The 16,118-nt window shown below is 39.0% G+C and overlaps 1 protein-coding gene across 7 annotated transcripts in view; it reads right to left on the bottom strand.

Annotated features, from left to right (window-relative positions):
* PPM1B (protein phosphatase, Mg2+/Mn2+ dependent 1B) overlaps positions 1–15,220 on the bottom strand; it is an 86,540-nt gene extending 71,320 nt beyond the window's left edge. For 3 of the 7 annotated variants that reach the window (XM_027622724.1, XM_027622729.1, XM_027622723.1), the window contains exon 1: positions 14,773–15,220. The gene's annotated coding sequence lies outside the window, so the exon portion shown is untranslated. The remainder of the gene's footprint in view (positions 1–14,772) is intronic. The other 4 variants (XM_027622725.1, XM_027622722.1, XM_027622727.1 and 1 more) reach the window with 2 other exon arrangements.
* Between the last annotated feature and the right edge of the window lie 898 nt (positions 15,221–16,118).

Here is a 16,118-nt window from a genome sequence, read left to right on the forward strand (position 1 = left end):
TTCCAAATCAACCAACATTTCCAGGAATGGCCAATTCCACCATGGTGACTAAGCATTCTCCTCAAGGGCTTTGCTCATACATGGGAGCTTAGGTTTGTACGTAGCATGTTACACCTAGTGATGTTACTTGGCCACCCTGTTAGGAAATCTCTTATCACTGCCACCACAACACACCAGAACCTCCACACACTCATGCACTTCTTCAGGAATCTGTCCATCTCAGACATGAGCTATATTTCTGTCACTGTCTCCAATGTCTGTGTAAACTCTCTGACAATGGAGTCCTTTCCAGCTGTGATTTCCAGCAATTCTACCTTTGGGGTTTCACATTTAAAGAACCCAGTCAGTCATACCCACTTACTGCAGACAGAGGGCACACTACTGAATTTATCACTTGGTTAGTTTCCAAACGCTTTACATTAAAGCACCCCCACCTCCCACCTCAGTCTAGCCCTATAAGCCCGCCTCCCACCTCAGTCTAGCCCTATAAGCCTGCCTCCCACCTCAGTCTAGCCCTATAAGCCCTGCTTGAGAACATCTTTGGCTCTAGACCAGAAGCCATTCAGCTTAACTCTTCCTACGGGTCTTTGGGCTTAGAGTTAAGGAGGAGCAAGACTAAACTAGCAAAGGGAGGAAAAGTATAGAGGAAAAGAAATATACACAAAGGATTATTTACCTCAAGTATAAAGCAATTACCCTGTCCCCCACCCCCCATATTACTATTCAAGTACTACCCTTCCTAACATTTACTTCAATCCAAATTTGGATTTTAAATTTTAAATTTTAATTTGGAAATTAAATCCAAAGGTATTTTAAAACTACCTTTAGGTTAAAAATGGGGGTGGGGGTTTTTTGGTTTTGTTTTTTAAAGATTTTCTTTTTAAGCAATCTCCACACCCAACATGGGGCTTGAATCCACAACCCTGAGATCAAGAGTCACATGCTTCACAAACTGAGCAGCCAGGCGCCCCTTAAATGTTTGTGTCATTTTATAGACACACCATGTAATTAATCCCTAAAAACTCTTAAACACAATTAACAGAAACACCAGCATTCTAATGGCAAAGAAAATCTGTTATTTATGCCTACAAGATTTTGTCATTAAGAAAAAAACCAAACATGGGGCACCTGGCTGGCTCAGTTGGTGGAGCTTACAACTCTTGATCTGGGGCTTTTAAGTTCCTGGCCCCATGTTGGGGGCAGAGTTTCCTTAAAAATAAAACCTTAAAAAAACAAACAGGAAAACAGAAAACGGACCAAATGAAATGCAAATACACACAAAGAGAAATTCACATGGCCACTAAACATATGAGAATGTTCACCCCCAGGAGTAATGGGAAAATGCAAATTTCCTAATAGGGAAAATGCAAAATTAAAGTCGCAGTGAAATAGCGTTTCTCTCATTAGATTGAAGAAAAAAAAATTCTCAATACCAAATGTGGACAAGGACATAGAGCTGTGCTGTCTGATCTAAGACCTAGTAGTCACATGTGGCTAGTAAGAATTTGAACCATGGCTAATCCAAACTGAGATATGCTGGTAAGTATAAAATACATACCATATTTCAAAGAATTTAATAAAAAATATAAAAATATCTCATTTTTATTGTTTTCATACTGAAATGGTATCTTCAATATACTAGATAAAATATATTATTAAATTACCTTCACCTGCTCCTTTTTGTTAAAGTAGCTACTAGAAAATTTGAAGTTATGCTTGTGCGTGCTCTCTGACAAATAAAACCTTTAAAAAAAGAAAGAAAGAAAATTTTAAGTTACGTGTATGGCCAATATTGTATTTATATAGGACAGTCTGATATCATTGATATAGAGCAACAGAAACTTTTGTATACCATTGGTAGGAGCATAAATTGCTACAACCACTTTGGAGAGAATTTTGGAAATACCTTGGTAGGTTGTACGATGAGAAAAGCCTACAATTCAGCAATTATACCCCTAAGTATGTGCTCTAGAGAAACTCTTACATATATATTATATAATATATATATCAAAAGAAATGTAAATTATATTTTAACACCAGTGTTTACAATTACAAAAATAATCCAAATGTCCATCCAGAGCCTAGACTGTGTTATAATCATACAATGGAACACCATATAATACATATGCAATACTATGAGAGGAATTAGAGCAACAAGGAAGAACTTCACAAAAATTAAGTGAGAAAAGCCAATTGTATGAAAAGGTATTCCATATATGATCATGCACAAAAACTATAAAATCTCTTACGAGCTTGACCTAAGAGCAATGTATGCTATTTAGACACAGATACACACGCAGAGACCATATGTGTGACGGTAGGCACAAAATTCAGGAGTGGGGAAAAAGGATGGAATCTGTAAAGGCAACAGGAGGGTTCAAGTATGCTGGAATGTCCTATATCCTAAACTAAGCTGTGTAGTGGGTACTTTGGTATTCATTATTCTTTATAACTTTCTTACACCTGAAATACATTTGTGCTTTTAATATGATTTTATGGACCATGCCCAGCACCATACTTTATGGTTTTGGAGATATAAGCAAAAACTTCACAATTTTCACCATGTTGGAAGCAGTTATTCCTTAAACAACATCAGGGGGCAGAAGCTACATATAAATACCAATTACGTGAATACCAAATATATAAACACCAATTTTATACCTCTACTACCATTACAATGAGACAAAGGGAACAATATATATATACTAAATCAAGGTTCAGCAAAACTTTTCTTTAAAGAACCAAAAAGTATTTGGGGCTGTACAGGGTCATATGGTTTCTGTCACAACTACTCAACTTGCCATAGCAGTGGGAAAGCAGCCACAGACTCTATGTAAACAAATGAGCATAGCTGTGTTCTAATAAAACTTTATTTACAAAAACAGGCAGTAGACAAAATTTGGCCAATGAGCCATAACTAGGTGACCCCTATCTAGATCCATCTTCAAAAAAGAAATCATGGGGTGCCATGTACCTCAGTTGGTATAGCATGTGACTCTTGATGTCAGGGAAGTGGGTTCAAGCCACACACGGGGTGGGGAAATTACTTAAACAATAAAATCTTAAAAGAAAGAAACCACTAAATCCATTAAGTAGAATTCTGAAGGAGAAATGGATTTGCATGGTAACAAAATATGCCACGATTTACCTGATAATCACAAAAGAGAAAATGTTCCTTGTCCACGGGGACATCTAGCAATCATCAACTTCACCTGATCAAACTTAGCCCCACTAATCGTGTTAAATCAGGCATTTTGTGCCTCCTGATGCGATGTAATACGAAGCAGCATCAACTATGAAGTATCCTGGCCAAAATGTTTAACCTGAATTTAACTGGTCTTTAACAGCCTACAGAAGACAAAAGAGTAAATTTTTAAAAAGACCTGAAAGAAACAAACAAATTCTGAATACAGGACATTTTACAAGATAATCAATCTCTTCAAAAAGAGATTTTGAAGTAGGTATTTAGGTTTAAATTTAAAAGAGAACTGAGACACAACAGCAAATACAGTATAATAGTGCACGATCCTTCAATGGACCTTGGTGTGGAAGGGAAAAGCTATCTAAGTCATTTTTTACCTAACTGGGGAAATCTGCACATGGATTCGGGATTAGGTGACTTCTGGCGATTAGATAATTGTGTTATGTATGATGACAATAGTGTAGGTAGGAAGAAAATGTCACTTTAGGGGGAGATTCATATTTAAGTATTTAGAGGTGAAGTATTAGAAGGTGAAAAATAATTTATTTTTAAATGGTTCAGCAAAGATTATATAAAGCAAATATGGTAAAAAATATAAATACTGTTGAATTTAAGTGGTGGGTAGATAGGTACTCAGTATACTATGACAACGTTCTGTGGGATTACAAATTTTCATAAACTAAAAAAAAAGTTCATAAATATAGCATTATATGTCAACTATGCTTCTACAAAAGAAATTTTTCATAATAAAAAGACAATGATGCATTGAGATTATTAGTTTATTAAATTTTATTCATCACTCTCCTCCACAAATACTAGTTTTAAGTGTCCCCCAGAGTTCTCAAGGTTACATATCAAATTTGACCCAAAAGAAACTCTTCTCAAATTCATGACCCTGATGCTTTTTCTGCTTTCTAAAAGCAAGAACAAGTCAATTACAAAATAATTATACTGCCCTTTGAATTTTATACATTTTAGAAAGATTCTTAACATATGAATATACCTGTATTTCCTTTATAGCATTTTTACTTACTACCTTGTATAATTAATCATATACATTAAGTTTTACTCCCTCCTCCAGATGGCAGATTCAAATAAACTTTGTTCCCCAAAGTGCCTAATGCTAGCAGACAATATTTACCAAATAAAAATTGAACAGAAGGCAATTTGTACTCATACCTTTAAAAAGTTAAGCATCTAGGGTTTGTTTTTTTTTTAAGTTTACTTATTTACTTTTAAAGAAATCTCTACACCCAATGTGGGTCTTGAACTCACAAGCCCGGGATCAAGAATTCCTTGCTCTTCCAACTGAGCCAGCCAGGCGCCCTTAAGCATCTCGTTCTTGAGATGGAATGTAAACCTCTCTCCCCTCTTCCTACTCCCTAGTCTCCTCTCATTAAAATATACTGTTTCTGGGCGCCTGAATGACTCAGTCAGTGGAAGAGGTGATTCTGGATCTCCCCTGCATGAACTGGAGCCCCAGGCTGGATGTAGAGACTACTTAAATAAACAAACTTAAAAAAAAAAAACAAAAAAAAAACTTTAAAGATATTGTTTCTATGGAAAGCTTTACTCAGCAGGTATTTACAGATACAACAAATACAATGTAGATACATGGATAAAGCAGCATATAAAACTAACACAGCTGTTGCCCTTAGGTAGCTTACACTCTAATAGAAAATGAGAATCTGGGGCGCCTGGGTGGCTCAGTCGTTAAGCGTCTGCCTTCCGCTCAGGTCATGATTCCAGGGTCCTGGGATCGAGCCCCCACATCGGGCTCTCTGCTCAGTGAGAAGCCTGCTTCTCCCTCTCCCTCTGCCTGCCACTCTGCCTACTTGTGCTGTCAAATAGATAAATAATTTTTTTTTTTTTTTCACAGAGAGAGTGCGAGCGAGAGAGGGAACACAAGCAGGGGGAGTGGGAGAGGGAGAAGCAGGCTTCCTGCCAAGCAGGGAGCCCGATGCGGGACTCGATCCCAGGACCCTGGGATCACGACCCGAGCCGAAGGCAGACGCTTAACGACTGAGCCACCCAGGCGCCCCAAGAAATAAAATCTTAAAAAAGAAGAGAAAGAAAGAAGAGAAAGAAAGAAGAGAAAGAAAGAAAGAAAGAAAGAAAAGAAAAGAAAAGAAAAGAAAGAAAGAAAGAGGAAGGAAGGAAGGAAAAAGAAAGAAAGAAAGAAAGAAAAAAAGAAAGCAAGAAAGCAAGCAAGCAGGAAAGAAAGAAAGAAAATGAGAATATTAGAACAGAACTCTCAATTTGAGTCTTGGACCTCAAGATATCATATGGTCCAGCCCTCTGCCTTAACTCAGGTAGAACTATTACATTGCAAATTAAAACTACTAAATCCTAGAAAGAATAAGTAACTTGCAAAGTCATGGAATCATTATTAGTTTCTACGTGAACCTCAAACTGGGTCTTCCGCCTCCTAGGTTAGGTACTCTTTGAACCTACGATGTATCATGTAGTGGTATAGTAACAGCAGTAGTAATAGCAATAGAAAGCACTCGAATGTTAGTGACTATATGTGCCAGGCTCTATAGTAATGGCTTTCCTTGGACTGTCTCAATCTAACAATTTTATGAACTCTATTATTATTCTGGGGCACCTGGCTGGCTGTGTTGGTAGAGCATGTGACTCTTGATCTCAGGGTTGTGAGTTCAAGCCCTACGTTGGGTGCAGAGATTACTTAAAATCTTTTAAAAAATAAAATAAGAATTTTTTAAATATACATATATTATCATTCACTTTACAGATGAGAAAACTGAGGTTTAGAGACAGTAAGTAACTTACTTTAAGTTACCCATCTATGGAGTGATGGGAAGGAATTCAAATCCAAGTAGTCTGACTTTAGCGTCAATGCCTCCAATCATCATCCTCCTTTTGCAGCTTTTTCCAGAAACATAATCCACTCCAAGTCTAAAGCCTTCTTACATTTAATATACACTTACACACACAAATAAACCGTGCTAAGCATCCTACAGCATTACCTAAATGTATAAAGTAGCAAAAAATTCAGAAATACGTATCTATATGTGTTGACAAGAAACCTCATGCACGTTTGAGAACAAGTAATTCTCACCTCGGTCTATGGGTATAGAAGGTTTTCATTCACATGTGACTAAGAAGGATTTTATTATTATCAAGGCATTACTCTGAAATAATAGAATTAAGGCCTAAAAACATAAGTCTCCTAATGTCATGACCATTTGGCCAATTCCTCTGACCATTTTTCAGTTGGTATACTCCTGAAGCTACTGCTATATAGCATCTCCCAAACTTTGTTAGCAAAAAATATCTGACAACCAATCAGACTTACCTTTGTTAGACTGTTTTCAGTCCTCATAAACAGGCACAGTCAAAGTTATTCCAGCTAGCTCTCTAAAATTAACTATGCATCTCTTCTCCTTTCTATTCAGAATATACCTTACACTTGACTCCATACTTTACCCATGCAATATATGCCTGAACAAAAACAAAAGACCCACCTACAAGAATTCCAGTCTGTAGGGTGATCAGAAAGTCCGAAAACATAGGTATTATTTTAACATTCTGTACTGGAGTATCAACAAACCATTTATTGTCTATGCATCTGTGCTTCCAGATCTGGTGGCCACCCTGTACTTAAATAAAAATCAAGAAATCACAGAGGCAGAAAAAGCAACGCAAACCAGAAGCACAAGAGAAGGGCAAATAACCTGAACTAAAAACAAACCTATCACTGAGAAAAAGACTCAAGACGTAGGATAACAGTAATAATGCAATCTAAATCATCACGAATCCTTCCAAACTTCTACTTCCCTTCCAAACTAGAGTTAGATTACATAAAACAAAAGCAGAGTATAACTGAAAACCATTATATATTAGGCAAAAGTTCTCATTTCACTTTCACGTTTTGCTTCAAAACACTCAAGAACAGATGAATAGCAAGAAATTAAACTCGGTTTCCTTACATTTAGGGCCGACAACCACACAAGCTTTAATTAAATGCTGTACTATATATAAATGAAACCAGTTACAAGAGATAATTTAAGATATCAAGTAAGGCTTTGTTTTTTATTCCAAAATGTTGAACAGCTTAGTGAACCTGGTCTGACTTGCAGCACTAAATTTAATATATTCAAAAAGTTCAAATTCTGGGACGCCTGGGCAGCTCAGTCAGTTGAGCATATGACTCTTGATTTCGGCTCGAGTCATGAACTCAGGGCCATGGGATCAAGCCCCACAATGGGCTCGGGGGTCTAGCACTCTGCATGGAGTCTGCTTGAGAGGCTTTCCTTCTCCCTCTGCCCCTCCCCCACTCACTAAAATAAAATCTTTTTTAAAAAAGTTCCAATTCTTCTGCACATCAGCACTTTGATAAAAGTGATAAATACAGGCACAAAAATATAGTAAAAGTGAAACTAGTAATTTGAAGGCTTAATTTGGGTGCTATAACTGAAGTCTCTTAGGTCATGAATGGAACCAGTGTTCATTTTTATGTTGAGACACTGAAATAAACACAAGTTGATTTGCTTTAAAATAAAAAAAAAATCTCAATTTACTGCAGCAAGCAAGATCACATGAGAGTCTGACTCAATGTCTCACAAATGAAAGCAAAAGACCGTTATGTATTAAGATAAAAACAAAGATCTCTCATGCTTATCTTAAATGTGCAATGTTTGTGTAAACTCAAGAAGAGACATTTTTACCAAACTGGATCATCACTAGGAAAGGTACATAACAGAAAGTAGAAAAATTAGCACCTGCTTCATATCATGCAGTAAGACATCCTCATGCAGAAATTTACAATGCAGGAAAAACAAAGGCACAACTTCAAGTTACACACCACAGCTCTAGACTTAAGGGAAGCAGTAACAAATATACAGACCAATTTCAGCATAATAAACTGAGACAGATTGGCTCCATCAGCTATCTTAACAGAACTGTCAAATAACCAGAAAACAGAAGTAGCAGTCACAAATCAGTGACAGTAGTTCCAGACACTAATAGCCAATCACTAATCTTTCAGCTATACTCACAAAAGAACCCAAACAGCAATTTTTTTTTTCTAAACACAAATGACAACATATATTTTATAGGTGAATCCCAAGTTACTTAAAGCAGTCTTGCTAAAAAGTCCTGTTTACCCTGCTCCCATTAACCTACCTTCTCCCATTTCCCTGTCCAAGAACTCATTCATCCAAGTTTGGGCAGTAAATGGAAACACCTGAAGGCCTCAGCTTCCCTCATGCCTAATACAGGGATCTCTTTTCTATCTTTGGCTCACCTTTTAATCTTAGGTACAACAATAATTCCCCCTTCCTACTTCCTCTTTCCGTTTATCAGTCTTTGCCTAGTTACAGAAAAACTCTTCTTCCCTCTTTGATTTTTCTTCCCTCTCTCTTGTTAAAAATAGTAATGCTCTGTGCGCCTGGGTGGCTCGGTCGTTAAGTGTCTGACTCTTGATCTCAGGGTCGTGAGTTCAAGCCCCACACTGGGCGTGGAGAGCCTACTTCAAAATAAATAAATAGATAGATAGATATCTAGATAGAGAGATAGATAGATAGTAAAGCTCTAGGGACTACCGACTGACTCAGTCAGTGGAGCATGCGACTGTTGATCCCAGGGTGCTGAGTACATGCCCCACCTTGCATGTAGAGCTTACTTAAAAAAAAAAAAAAAGTAAAGCTCACAAATGACAGCATATATTTTATAGGTGCATCCCAAGTTTCTAAGTGTAGTATAGGAAACACCATATACCCCAAACTGTCCACTCCTAATTTGAGTCATCCACAAAAGAAGCACAGTTGTAATGTACACTGAAGCAAGTGCGTTTGCTATCCGAATGTAAAATCTGTGAGAGCAGGGATTTTTGTCTGTTTTGTTCAGTCTTCAGCCATGAATGGTGCCTTACAGGTTAGAAGGCACTCAGGGAATGCCAAAATGGCTGAGGATGGGGTGGCTACAGACTAAATACTATTAACTACGTGGAATTCTTTACTTCTCAGTGGGCTGGTAGCCTACAGTAAGTAAAAGTAAAGGGAAGCCACTCATATCTGAACTTGATCTTCCATACATTCTATCACTTAGAGTTGCTTTGAGTTCATTATTTCCTCTTTGTAAGGGACTCAGAAGAAGGGCCACCTGTATTTAATAGGTAATACCAGTTCATTAACTCAGAATTGAATGCTTTCATGAGAAGAGGGGAAAAGAAACATTCTTTCCCAAAATAGGTTAAGTACCCATGAGCAATATGGACACTCCTAGATTCTCCTACTTACGACATCTATTAACTCTCCCTTTTCCATGTTAAGAGTGCACCTATACATACCTACAACAAGAAAATAAAATGCAATTAGACTTAAGAATCAGTGACATTACTCTCAAGCTTTAAAGTGTTTTGAAATCCTTCAGAACTTCACAAATTATACTTTATCAAACCTGCTTCTCGGGTCTATACTATTTAACAAGCAAAATCTATTCACTTAGATTTTTCTTATAATACAACTTGATTATACCTGATAATAACCACATTTAAAAAATAGTTTCCCACTAAGGAAAAGCTTTTTCATGTTTCTGTCACAAAAATGCACTTAACATACAGAACCTATTTCGAAGTGGGGGACAGTCTATGTAGACAAAAAGCACAACAATACTAGACACAGGTCTTACCCTGCTTATACCCCTGCCAATATTTGGTTCCATCTCTAAAAGTGAGACAAGTTCCTTAATATTCAATAGAAGTCTTCCAACATTCATCTCTCTCTCCTCTAAATACCAGACCATGTATTTAATAGTCTTTCGTTCAAAGGAATGTAAAACAAGTTTTTCAACAAGGGTTATGTTTCCAAACTTTAAGGTCTTTAATTTTCAGAAAGAAATCAATTTAAAGCCAATAACTGTTATACTGATATTTCAACATACTAAAAAAAAAAAACCTTTGACTCCATTTTTAGTAAGTTAATAAACTAGTAAACGAAAAAAGCTTTGAATTGGTGAACTGTGCTTTAAATGTTACAAACCATGTTAAATTTCCCTAAATATACGAACAAGTTAAAATACCACAATTGTTAAACTACTGGGTTCTTAAACTTAAATAAGTTATTACATACAAAGGGTATCATTATAAAAGGTATACGTCATGCCAAGAAATAAGCCGATATTGTAGATGTGGTCACAAGTTAGCTGTAGCTAAAAAAGAAAAATATTTACTTGAGAACTCCTCTATGTCATGACTTACCATAATCCAGAACAAAATGTTTATGTCTGTTATTAACATTAAATTGAAAAGGGGGGGGCGCCTGGGTGGCTCAGTCGTTAAGCATTTGCCTTCGGCTCAGGTCATGATCCCAGCATGCTGGAATCGAGCGGGCTCCCGGCTCAGCGGGAAGCCTGCTTTTCCCTCTCCCACTCCCCCTGCTTGTGTTCCCTCTCTCTGTCAAATAAATAAAATCTTAAAAAAAAAAACAACATTAAATTGAAAGGGAGAAATAACACACCCTGAAGTTTGAATGAAACTTAAAAAAAAAAAAAAAAGAATGAGCTACCGTATGGTTTTTTTTTTTCTAGGTTGCCAGATGATGCTAAAAATGAAATCTCACAATCTTTATAAAATCTGAGAATTTTTTTTTAAGATTTTATTTATTTATTTGACAGAGAGAGACACAGCGAGAGAGGGAACACAAGCAGGGGGAGTGGGAGAGGGAGAAGCAGGCTTCCCACCGAGCAGGGAGCCCGATGTGGGGCTCGATCCCAGGACCCTGGGATCATGACCCGAGCCGAAGGCAGACGCTTAACGACTGAGCCACCCAGAAGCCCTAAAATCTGAGAAATTAAACTACAGTATACAGACTACACTTTTGGAAAATTTCATTCCATCAAGAATTTAGTAAAGACTCTTTTAATCATAATACTGATTCAACTACCTGAGCAAATCACTCAAGTTAGTCTAAATGGCGGTTTTCTTTGGCGGGGGGAGGGGGGGACTATAGCTTAAACACTGAAAAGTGTAACCCAAGTCCAGTCTATGCAAAGAGGTTAAACCACGTTAGAATTGTTTCATTTGAAAAAACATTCCAAAATGGCTAATCAGAGATATTAGCATACTTAAATTACTCTCGAAGATCAAGTCATTTTCTTTTAAATGTTTTGTTATAAATATCAACAAAAATAAGGTAAAACAAAGATTATGAAGTATCTTTTTGTTCACCTATACTTGTTAGATCAGTTGCTAGAAGATGACAGACCCTGTCATTTTATAAATTTTAAAGTCAAGCAAAAACTACAAAAACCAATATTCCCAAACTCTACCCTATTTCCCTTCACTGTTTAGTCGGAGTACAAAATAGTGGGATGGAAAGTAGTCAGATTACATTTCCAGCGTTTACCTAGTATCTGAGAATTTTACCTCATAGCCCCAATCTGTCAATTCTTTTAATCCACAATTCTACTGATATGATAAATAAAATGTTTCTACCATAAAACTTTAAAGCTACTAATAATTTGGTTTCAACCCAAATTCTGAAATTAGTTCACTAAGAAAAAATAAGAAGAATCAAGTACAATGTGGAAAAAAAAAACAAACACAATGGATATCCAGAAGTAACCATATTCCCCCAAATTCTCTTACCACTAACCATAATTTTATATTTTATGCTAAGTATTACTTGAATAAATTTTGCTATTCAAATTCTGGGATTTAAAAAAAGTTTAACTATTCTAACTCTGACCCTGTCAGTTGTTTCCCAACTAATTTTTTCTTAAAAATCAGTGAACTGTGAAAGGCAAAGTTCACAGAAAAAGTAAAATACCATGTGTTATATTTTAATAAGTTAATTTTATTCACTTTATCTTATGAAAGACCACTTATATCTTATGAAAGACCACTAGGGAGTTAGAATTATACTATTTTACTACTTCTTATCCTAGGTAATGTCACAAGATACTTTAAAATAGTTACATGTAACATACAAGTTTTCATACAATGTAGATAATATGTGTAACTAACACCAATGAGTGGTGGGGGGAATTCACTGTATCATGTGCAATAAAAGAAATGTTTACCAACTCATTTACAAGGGCATGTTTAAAAACTGAGCCAATGGTGAAGGGACTGTGATGAATCTCCACAATCACTAACCTACACTATGGCAAATTCTACTCTTCCAAGAGTGCCAAGAGAGTCCATCAGCATCAAATTTTAATGGAAAAGACTTCGTAAAAAATGTACATTATAGGAAAATAAATTTTCAACAAGAAAACCACTTTTTCTGACCTTTTCAACTTGTGAATCAGATATTCTTAGAAGCACAGCTATTTAGACATGCCATTCCTTCAGATGATGCAATCTTAAGGGATTTGGTAATTATAACATGTTAATTACTAACATAAAATAATATTTATTGCCATGACTATCAGACAAACTTTAAAAGCTTTCACCTATTCCCGAGTCTTCACAGAAATCAGACACCTGGTATGAGAAAATAGGTGTTGAAAGCTTTGCTGGTCACTTCTAAGAGAATCATTACAACCTGAAGAAATTCAAAGGATAATGTACAAAAACTGAGGAAATCTTAACTAATGGGTATGAAACATCACATAAAAATATTATTCCATGCTGACAAAGCAACATAAAAAGCCACTGCAGAAACCGTGATAAGACTTTATGAGAGCAAAAATAAATGAAAGGGAAAAACACAAACAACAACCATTAAAAGAAAAAAAGACACAGAGAAACAAAAAAGCACAGTAAAAATGAGGATTATCCCTGGAAAAAAATGTTGATAAAAAAAAACCCTGTTCTAAACACTATATTTTAAAAGTTCAATTGAAACAATACATTGCCCATTGAAGAGGCCTACAAAAATATTTCTTTAAAAATTACCATTTTAAAAATAGTATAACTTCAACCATATTTTTTTTAAAGCCTGTACACTTGGAAAAGACTATTATAATTAGAATAACTTGTCTCCATTTAGAAATTCTCTATTTAAAAGTAGGCCAACAATAGGAACTTTGCTATTGCACAACAGAGAAAGTAAATGAAATAATGTCCATTAACATTCAGCGTGGATGGCATGTTTCTCTATCTCCCAGAACATACCAACTTACGTTATCTGCCCGGAACAATCTACCACTTCTACATCCGAGCAGTAGCTCAAATAAAATGAGTTCCTGTGTTAATCCCACAATAAACCTCAGTAATTCTCACATTACAGTTGTAAACGTTTGTTAACAGAAAAAGAATGTTTTTCCCAAAATAGTTACATATCACTAAGACTACTCAAATTCCTAAATAATCCTTTTACAAGACTCCTGCCAACTTTATTTTGATACATTAAACATGTGGTGCCTATTTTAAAAGGTCTGTAACTGTGACTTCATGAAAACAGCTTCCTAGTTAGCTGTTCATAAAATAACTTCTTTTTAAAGTTTTCACGTTGTTTTTAAGCCGACTTGAATACTGATGAATCTGGGCCGGCTTAAGAAGCAGTTTTGCCAAATAAGATGGGCAAATGTTCTAGATCTGTTAAATCCGACATTAGAGGTCAGGCAACTTAAAAAATGAAATAACTATTTTCAACATTCACTGAGTCCCTCGTTTTTAAAATTACCTCGGTGTCATTTCCACATTTGACGTTTAAGAATACAACCTTTTTGGGCGCCTGGGTGGCTCAGTTTGTTAAGCGACTGCCTTCGGCTCAGGTCATGATCCTGGAGTTCCGGGATCGAGCCCCACATCGGGCTCCCTGCTGAGCAGGGAGTCTGCTTCTCCCTCTGACCCTCTTCCCTCTCGTGCTATCTCTCATTCTCTCTCTCTCAAATAAATAAATAAAATCTTTAAAAAAAAATAATACAACCTTTTTTTTTTAAAGGTTATTAGGCTCAGTTAAATTACAAAACAAAACAAAAACTGATCTGCCACAAAAAGCTGATTAGTCTATTCTTAAAGGGTGTCTGGAAGATTTGGGTTACTGGCGGTAGAAGAAGTTCATTTTAAAACTTCTCTGTTAAAAAGAATGACATCCAAAAAGGATCGCTGGGGAAGGAAGGGAAGAGAAGCCCGGAGTCGGCTAAGAAGCGACTTAAAGCCACTAAGAAGGAAGGAGGTGGTGAGACGCACAGACAGAAGAGCGAGAAAGAAGATTTAACAAGGAAGTGAAGTGGAGCGCAGAGTGGGGCAGAAGCTGATGAGGAAACAAATGGAAAAGGTAAGGTTTTAAATAAGCACGATCCAGGAAGGGATGAGTTAAGGCCTGGGGTAGCCCCAGTGTTTCGGTGTGAAAGAGATGCTCGCAGACTGAAGCAGAGAACAGGGGAAAGCAGTTTACTTCCAGGCGTTGGAGCAAAGTAAAATTCCCTGCCCCGAGCCTCTCCCAGCCTGGCCGAGCGCGGAGGCGGCGGCTGGGGAAGGGGCCTACCCAGGAGCCAGGCCCGGCGTTCTGCTCCCCCAGGCTCCACGGCAGAAGAGGCGAGGATTAGGCAGGCAGGGCCCACGACCTTAGCCCGGCAGCACCCCGAAAACGGTCCGGGGCCTCGGCGGTGCCCGCGAGCCGTTTCCCCTACGGCGGGGCGCGGAGCGGCCTTACCTGGGGCGAGGGAGGGAAGCGAGGTCTAGGGCGTCCGCTCTCGCCCGCCGCAGAGACCCCCTGCTGTACTCAGCCCAGGCTTCCGACCGAGGCGCGACCCTGCCTCAGCCGCCGCTTCCCCTTCGGGGTCTCGGCCACCGCCTCCGCCGCCTCCGGGGCTGTTTACACCGTCGGGCCCCGCACGCCGCCGCCGCCGCCGCTGCCGCCTTCTCTCCACCCTAGCGCCGTTGCCGATTCGGCCGCCGCCACCTCCTCCGCCGCAGCCTCGTCTCTCTGGAGCATCTTCCAGCCACCGAACCCTGAGAAACAGAGACTCCAGCCGCGCCGGCAGGAAACTCCCCCGCAACTGCTAAGGGGACCAGGCGGTCAGAGTACCGGCGGCTTTTCCGCCATTGAGCAGCAGCCGCTCCGCTCCTTCTGCAACCCCCTCCCCGCACCCTGTCCTCCCCGCCCCTCGGCGAGCCCCGCCCCCGGCTCACACCCATTGGGACGGTGCAGCCTCTTGCTGCACCCAGTTGGCTAGACGACCCGTCAATCATCACCCTCCCTCCTACTTCGGCTGCTCTGTACCTCGGTACTTAGTTTTCACCGCCCACAATGCCCCGCCTCTCAGTTCCTAATTTCCCATTGGGCATCAGCGACCACCTTCAATTGGCAAGGTCAACTATCCATCAAACACCGCCCACTGAGTGAGACCCAACCCTTCATTACCATTTACTTCATTCAGCCCCGCCTCTGGGCGTTAGGGACCAACCCACCCCAACAGCCATAAGTAGAGATCACCATCAATCAAATAACGCCCACCTGCACTCCGCCTCGCAAAGACCGAGCCCTAGCGATTCTCTTTTCTTATTGGTCCAAAAGGTGACCCGAACCCTCAATCATTGGCTTTCTGTCCGTGTCCGTCACTGAACCAATTTCCAAGTCCGTCACACTGGCTTTTTTTAAATGAACGCGCAAAAGGCGGGGAAGTATCCGAATAGCGATTGGCTAGTGTTCGAAAACGGTCAAATCCAGAGTGTATGCGGATCCTTCCCGTCCTACGAGAACCATGCTCCTTTATTTTTGACCTCTAAGCCTTGCGTAAAACAGGCTCAATAAAGGAGCCAACGCTCTGTCCAGTTATAGGTGTGGAAGCCTAGTCCCACCCGGAATTGCAGGGGGTTGGCTGCTGATTGGCTAACAAAGTCCTGTTAGGCCCTCATTGGAGGACATAAACGCCTCTCTTTGGCGTAGAGACGGGAAGGGATGGCGCAGGCGAGGATAAGAAGCGGTCCGGGGAGAGGCAGTTGTTTTGCTTCAGCCAACGGGTGGGGCGAACGCGGGAGAGGGAAGCTAGGAACGCA

This window comes from Zalophus californianus, chromosome 8 (assembly GCF_009762305.2).
Source record: "Zalophus californianus isolate mZalCal1 chromosome 8, mZalCal1.pri.v2, whole genome shotgun sequence".
NCBI lineage: Eukaryota > Metazoa > Chordata > Mammalia > Carnivora > Otariidae > Zalophus > Zalophus californianus.